The sequence below is a fragment of the Somniosus microcephalus genome, unplaced genomic scaffold (genome assembly GCF_052327205.1).
Source record: "Somniosus microcephalus isolate GS21.2 unplaced genomic scaffold, FLI_Smic_1.0 scaffold657, whole genome shotgun sequence".
In the NCBI taxonomy this organism is placed as follows: domain Eukaryota; kingdom Metazoa; phylum Chordata; class Chondrichthyes; order Squaliformes; family Somniosidae; genus Somniosus; species Somniosus microcephalus.
The window spans coordinates 52,891-60,938 of NW_028225844.1; positions in this window are offsets into that span (position 1 = coordinate 52,891).

An 8,048-nucleotide genomic window follows, 5' to 3' on the forward strand; every position below is an offset into this window, starting at 1 on the left:
ATTCAATGAGATCATGGCTGATCATCCAAATTCAGTACTCTGTCCCTGCTGTCTCCCCATATCCCTTGATCCCTTTAGCCTCAATAAATATATCTAACTCCTTCTTGAATATATTTAATGAATTGGCCTACTGCCTACGGCCTCTGTCCTAAATGACTTACCCCTTATCCTTAGACTTAGAGATGAGGAGGAATTTCTTCACCCAGAGAGTGTTGAACCTGTGGAATTCTCTACCACACAAGGCAGTTGAGGCCAATTCATTAAATGTATTCAAGAAGGAGTTAGATATATTTCTTAAGGCTAAAGGTATCAAGGGATATGGGGAGAAGACAGGGACAGGGTACTGAATTTGGATGATCAGTCATGATCTCAATTAATGGCGGAGCAGGCTCGAGGGGCCGAATGGCCTACTCCTGCTCCTATCTTCAATGTTTCTATGCGACCCCTGGTTCTGGAATCCATGAACATCGGTAACATGCTTCCTGCATCTAGTCTGTGTAGCCCTGTTAGAATTTTATACGTTTCAATGAGATCCCCTCTCATTCTTCTAAACTCCAGCGAGTACAAGCCCAATCGACCCAATCTCTCTTCATACGTCATTCCTGCCATCCCAGGTATCAGTCTGGTGAACCTTCGCTGCACTCCTTCCATGGCAAGAACATCCTCAGATAAGGCGACCAAAACTGCACTCAATACTCAAGGTGTGGTCTCACCACAGGCCCTGTACAACTGCAGCAAGACATCCTTGTTCCTGTACTCAAACCCTCTCGCTACGAAAGTCAACATACCATTTGCATTCTTAACCGCCTGCTGCACCTGCATGCTTACTTTCAGCGACTGATGCACAAGGACGCCCAGGTCTCGTTGCACTTCCCCTTCTCCCAATCTATTGCCATTCAGATAATAATCTGCCTTCCTGCTTTTGACACCAAAGTGGATAACCTCGCATTTATCCACATTATATTGCATCTTCCATGCTTCTGCCCAATCACCCAACCTGACCAAATAATACTGGAGTTTCTTGGTATCCTCCTCACAGCACACACGCCCACCGAGCTTTGTGTCGTCTGCAAACTTGGAGATATTACATCTAGTTCCCTCATCCAGATCATTAATATATATTGTGAATAGCTGGGGTCCAAGGACCGATCCCTGCGGTACCCCACTAGTCATTGCCTGCCACTCAGAAAAAGAGCCGTTTATTCCAACTCTTTGCTTTCTGTCTGCCAACCAGTTCTCTATCCAAGTCAATACATTACCCCCAATCCCATGTGCCTTAATTTTGCACGCTAATCTCTTATGTGGGACCTTATCGAAAGCCTTTTGAAAATCCAAATACACCACATCCACTGGTTCTCCCTCATCTATTTTACCAGTTACATCCTCAAAAAATTCCAGTAGTTTAGTCAACCACGATTTACCTTTTGTAAATCCATGTTGACTTTGTCAAATCCGGTCACTTTTTTCCAAGTGTTCTGCTATTACATCTTTTATAATGGACTCTAGCATTTTCCCCACTACCAATGTCAGGCTTACCGGTCTGTAATTCCTCGTTTTCTCTCTACCACTCTTTTTGAACAGTGGGGTAACATTAGCTACCCGCCAATCCATGGGTACTGTTCCAGAGTCTATCGAATTTTGGAAGATGACCCGCAATGCATCTTCTATTTCTAGGGCCACTTCCTTAAGCACGCTAGTATGTAGGTTATCAGGCCCTGGGGATTTATCAGCCCTCAATCCCATCAATTTCCCTAACACCATTTCCCTACAAATACTGATTTCTATCAGTTCCTCCCTGTCATTAGACCCTATGTTCCCCAGCATCTTTGGGAGGTTATTTGTGTCCTCCTTTGTGAAGACAGAACCAAAGTATGTATTTAATTGGTCTGCCATTTCTTTGTTCCCCATTATAAATTCCCCTGATTCTGACTGCAAGGGACCTACGCTTGACTTCAGCAATCTTTTTCTCTTCACATATCTGTAAAAGCTTTTACAGTCAGTTTTTATGTTCCCTGCAAGCTTACTCTCATACTCTATTTTCCCCCTCTTAATTAATCCCTTAACCCACCTTTGTTGAATCCTAACCTGCTCCCAATCCTCAGGTTTACTGCTTTTTCTGGCCAATTTATATGTCCTCTCCTTGGATCTTATGCTATTCCTAAATTCCCTTGTTAGCCACGGTTGAGTCACCTTTTTTGTTTTATTTTTATGCCAAACTGGGATGAACAAATTCTGTAGTTCCTCCATGCGATCTTTGAATGTTTGCCATTGCCTATCCACTGTCAACCCTTTGAGTGACATTCCCCTATCAATCCTACCCAACTCGCACCTCATACCATCGTAGTTTCCTTTATTTAAATTCAGGACCCTAGTCTCTGAGTCAACTACTTCACTCTCCATTTTAATGAAGAATTCTATCATATTATGATCGCTCCGACCCAAGGGGCCTCGCACTTCAAGATTGCTAATTAATCCTTTCTCATTACATAATACCCAGTGTAAGATGGCCTGATCTTTAGTTGGTTCCTCGACATATTGGTCCAGGAAACCATCCCGTATACACTTCAGTAATTCCTCCTCCACAGTACTGTTACTCATTTGGTTAGCCCAATCTATATGTAGATTAAAGTCACCCATGATAACTGCTGTGCCCTTATTGCATGCATCTCTAATTTCCCATTTAATTCCATCCCCAACCTCCGCATTACTGTTTGGAGGTCTGTATACCACTCCCACTAACGTTTTCTGTCCCTTGGTATTTCTCAGTTCTACCCATACAGATTCCACATCATCGGAGCTAATATCCTTCCTTTCAATTGTGTTAATCCCCTCTTTAACCAGCAATGCTACCCCACCTTTTTGCCTATCCTTCCTGTATATTGAATACCCCTGGAAGTTGAGTTCCCAGCCTTGGTCACCCTGGAGCCATGTTTCCGTAATCCCAATCATATCATATCCGTTTACCTCGATTTGCGCAGATAATTCATCCACCTTATTACGAATGCTCCTTGCATTAAGACACAAGGCCTTCAGCCTTGTTTCTTTTAACACTCTTACATCTTTTAGAATTATTATTTACTGTGGCCATGTTTGATTTAAAACCTTGATTTCTCTGACTGCTGCCTTTGTTTTTCTCCTTCCTTTCTTTTGCTTCTATCCTGGTTTCCCTTTCCTCCGTCTCCTTGCTCAGGTTCCCAACCCCCTGCCATTTTAGTTTAAACCCTCCCCCAGACCACAAGCAAACACTCCCCCTAGGACAGCGGTCCTGGTCCTGCCAAGGTGCAAACCGTCCGGTCTGTACTGGTCTCACCTCCCCCAGAACTGTTTCGAATGTTCCAGGAATTTGAATCCCTCCCCCTGGCACCATTCCTCTAGCCACGTATTCATCTGAAATATCCTTCTATTTCTACTCTGGCTAGCACGTGGCACTGGTAGCAATCCTGAAATTACTACCTTTGAGGTCCTATTGTTTAATTTACCTCCTAACTCCCTATATTCAGCTTTTAGGACCTCATCCCGTTTTTCACCTATATCGTTGGTACCTATATGCACCATGACAACTGGCTGTTCACCCTCCCCTTCCAAAATGTTCTGCAGCCGTTCTGAGGCATCCTTGACCCTTGCACCAGGGAGGCAACATACCATCCTGGAGTCTCGTTTGCGGCCGCAGAAACACCTATCTATTCCCCTGACAATAGAATCCCCTATTACTATAGCTCCATCCCTCTTTTTCCTCCCGTCCTGTGCAGCAGAACCACCCCTGGTGCCAGGAAGTTGGCTGCTGCTGCCTTCCTCTGATAAGCCATCTCCCTCACCAATATCCAAAGCAGTATATCTGTTTGAGAGGGGGGTGGCCACAGGGGACTCCTGCACTACCTGCCTGCGCCTACTGCTCTGCCTGGTGGTCACCCATTCTCTTCCTGCCTGTGCAGCCTTTACCTGCAGTGTGACCAACTCCCTAAACATGTTATCCACGACCTCCTCAGCTTCTCTAATGCTCCAGTATGTATCCACTCGCAGCTCCAGCTCCGCAATGCGGTCTGTCAGTAGCTGCAGCTGGATACACTTCCCGCACACATGGTCATCAGGGAAACAGGAAGTGTCCCAGATTTCCCACACAGCGCAGGAGGAGCATACCACGGGGCCGAGCTCTCCTGCCATGACTTACCCTTTAATTAATTCAAATTAAATTAATTCAAATCAATCCCACCAATTACACAACAATTAAATGATATACTCAAGGGCCCTTGTTTACCAGCAGTCCCTGCTACACCACAGACACCCGATAAACTAAAAACCACAAAATTTAAGTTTGTAAAAAAGGAGAAAGAAAGAAATACTCACCAACCAATCACGTACCTGCTTTCTGGTGACGTTACAGTTCGATTACTTTTTACTTCTCTCTCACGCTCTCGGAGCTCTGAGTTTGGTGGGGCCTACCTACTCCGCCGCCTCGCTTTATATCACTGCCGCCTCGCTCCAGACAGGTCCGCCCCCGCTGTGGGGCCTACCTGCTCCGCCGCCTCACTTTATATCACTGCCGCCTCGCTCCACACAGGTCTGCCCCCACTGTGGGGCCTACCTGCTCTGCCGCCTCGCTCTTTATATCACCGCCTCGCTCCTCACAGGTCCGCCCCCGCTGTGGGGCCTACCTGCTCCGCCGCCTCGCTCTTTATATCACCGCCTCGCTCCTCACAGGTCCGCCCCCGCTGTGGGGCCTACCTGCTCCGCCGCCTCGCTCTTTATATCACCACCTCGCTCCTCACAGGTCCGCCCCCGCTGTGGGGCCTACCTGCTCCGCCGCCTCGCTCTTTATATCACCGCCTCGCTCCTCACAGGTCCGCCCCCGCTGTGGGGCCTACCTGCTCCGCCGCCTCGCTTTATATCAATGCCGCCTCGCTCCACACAGGTGCGCCCCCACTGTGGGGCTTACCTGCTCCGCCGCCTCGCTCTTTATATCACCGCCGCCGCTCCTCACAGGTCCGCCCCCGCTGTGGGGCCTACCTGCTCCGCCGCCTCGCTCTTTATATCACAGCCGCCGCTCCTCACAGGTCCGCCGTCACTGTGGGGCCTACCTGCTCCGTCGCCTCGCTCTTTATATCACTGCCACCTCGCTCCTCACAGGTCCGCCCCCGCTGTGGGGCCTACCTGCTCCGCCGCCTCACTTTATATCACTGCCGCCTCGCTCCACACAGGTCCGCCCCCACTGTGGGGCCTACCTGCTCCGCCACCTCGCTCTTTATATCACCGCCGCCGCTCCTCACAGGTCCGCCGCCACTGTGGGGCCTACCTGCTCCGTCGCCTCACTCTTTATATCACTGCCACCTCGCTCCTCACAGGTCCGCCCCCGCTGTGGGGCCTACCTGCTCCGCCGCCTCGCTCTTTATATCACTGCCGCCGCTCCTCACAGGTCCGCCGCCACTGTGGGGCCTACCTGCTCCACCGCCTCACTCTTTATATCACTGCCGCCGCTCCTCACAGGTCCGCCGCCACTGTGGTGCCTAACTGCTCCGTCGCCTCGCTCTTTATATCACTGCCACCTCGCTCCTCACAGGTCCACCGCCGCTGTGGGGCCTTCCTGCTCTGCCGCCTCGCTCTTTATATTTAAAAAAAAAAAAATTTATTCATTGATGGGATGTGGGCGTCGCTGGCTAGGCCTGCATTTAGTGCCCATCCCTAATTGCCCTTGAGAAGATGGTGGTGAGCCGTCTTCTTGAACCGCTGCAGTCCATATGGTGTAGGTACACCCACAATGCTGTTAGGAAGGGAGTTCGAGGATTTTGGCCCAGCGACAGTGAAGGAACAGCGATACAGGTCCAAGTCAGGATGGTGTGTGGCTTGGAGGGGAACTTGTAGGTGGTGATGTTCCCATGCATCTGCTGCCCTTGTCCTTCTAAGTGGTAGAGGTCGCAGCTTTGGAAGGTGCTGTTGAAGGAGCTTTGGCAAGTTGCTGCAATGCATCATGTAGATGGTACACACTGCAGCCACAGTGCGCCGGTGGTGGAGGGAGTGAATGTTGAAGGTGGTGGATGGAGTGTCAATCAAGCGGGCTGCTTTATCCTGAATGGTGTCGAGCTTCTTGAGTGTTGTTGGAGCTGCACTCATCCAGGCAAGTGGAGAGTATTCCATCACACTCCTGACTTGTGCCTTGTAGATGGTGGAAAGGCTTTGGGGAGTCAGGAGGTGAGACACTCGCTGCAGAATTCCCAGCCTCTGGCCTGCTCTTGTAGCCACAGTATTTATATGGCTGGTCCAGTTCAGTTTCTGATCAATGGTAACCCCCAGGATGTTGATAGTGGGGGATTCAGCAGGAGATGTCAAGGGGAGATGGTTAGAATCTTGCTTGTTGGAGATGGTCATTGCCTGGCACTTGTGTGGTGCGAATGTTACTTGCATGTCTCAATGTTGTCCAGGTCTTGCTGCATATGGACACGGACTGCGTCAGTATCTGACGAGTCTCGAATGGTGCTGAACAGTGTGCAATCATCAGCGAACATCCCCACTTCTGACCTTATGATGGAGGGAAGGTCATTGATGAAACAGCTGAAGATGGTTAGGCCTAGGACACTGCCCTGGGGAACTCCTGCAGTGATGTCATGTGATTGCGATGAATAACCTCCAACAACCACAGCCAACTTCCTTTGTGCTAGATATGATTCCAACCAATGGAGAGTTTTCCCCCCTTTATATCACCATCCGCCCCCATTGTGGGGCCTACCTGCTCCGCCGCCTCGCTTTTTATATCACCGCCTCGCTCCTCACAGGTCCGCCGCTGCTGTGGGACCTACCTGCTCTGCCTCGCTCTTTATATCACCGCCGCCTCGCTCCACACAGGTCTGCCACCACTGTGGGGCCTACCTGCGCCTCGGATAATAGATACATAGAAGATAGGAGCAGGAGCTGGCCATTCGCCCCCTCGTGTACCTGAAATAAAAAAATTTGCAGGGTTACGGGGAAAGGGTGGGGAGTGGGACTAGCTGAAGTGGTCTTGCAGAGAGCCGGCACGGGCTCGATGGGCCGAATGGCCTCCTTCTGTGCTGTAACCATTCTCTGATTCTATAAAACATTAAGAAAGTTTGTTCCACAGAAGCACGAGGTTTATCTGCTTTTATTGATGAATTTAAAAAGTCTCTATTAAAACCTGAGCCAATGTGTTGTGAGCCAAAGAGCCTTGTGTCCAATGCGGGGAATAAAGGCCCACAGCCTCCCCTGGCCCCGGGCCCTGAACAAGGGACTGGAGAAACTCGCTGCCCTGCGGATCAGACAATCAGCCGGCGCTAGTCCCGCCCCTCGGGCTCCCCGATTGGTTGGAGGAACAGCCGCCGGCTCACTCCTCCAGCCCTGCCCCGCTCACTCCCTATTGGTCGGAAGCTCCCGTCACTCAGCCCGTGGGCCCGGGTCACGTGTCCCCGAGGAGATCACGTGCACCGTCCAACTGAGGCCGCTCGGTCCGGGGCCTCGCCGGGGTTTTTCTATTTCGCTTTATTCTCTCCCGATCCACCCCTCCCCCCACCACCCCGCGCGATTCTCCACCCAATCGGAGCAGAGAAAACTCACTTTGCGTCACCGATCGCGACTCTGGACCCAACACCAAGGCCCCTCCCCGGAATGCCCCGCACCGACTCTGTCCGGCAGGATCCGACCACGCAGGCGCAGCTCCAAGTGGGGGAGGGGGCTGGTCTCCTCTGGGCATGCGCAGTTATTGCCCTTGGTGACCGGGAGGGGTTGCTGTGCCGGACTCGGCCCAAACCGCCGACCCGCGTGCGCATGCGCGGACTCTCGGCTGTCCCCAGTCGGAGCAGGAGTAGCCATTCGGCCCCTCGAGCCTGCTCCACCATTCAATGAGATCATGGCTGATCATCCACCTCAACTCCATTCACCGGCCCGATCCCCACATCCCTTGATTCCCTTAGAGTCCAAAAATCGATCTCAGCCTTGAATATACCTAATGACTGAGCCTCCACAGCCCTCTGGGGTAGAGAATACCAAAGATTCACCGCCCTCTGTGTGAAGAAATTTCATCTCATCTCAGTCCTGAATGGCCGACC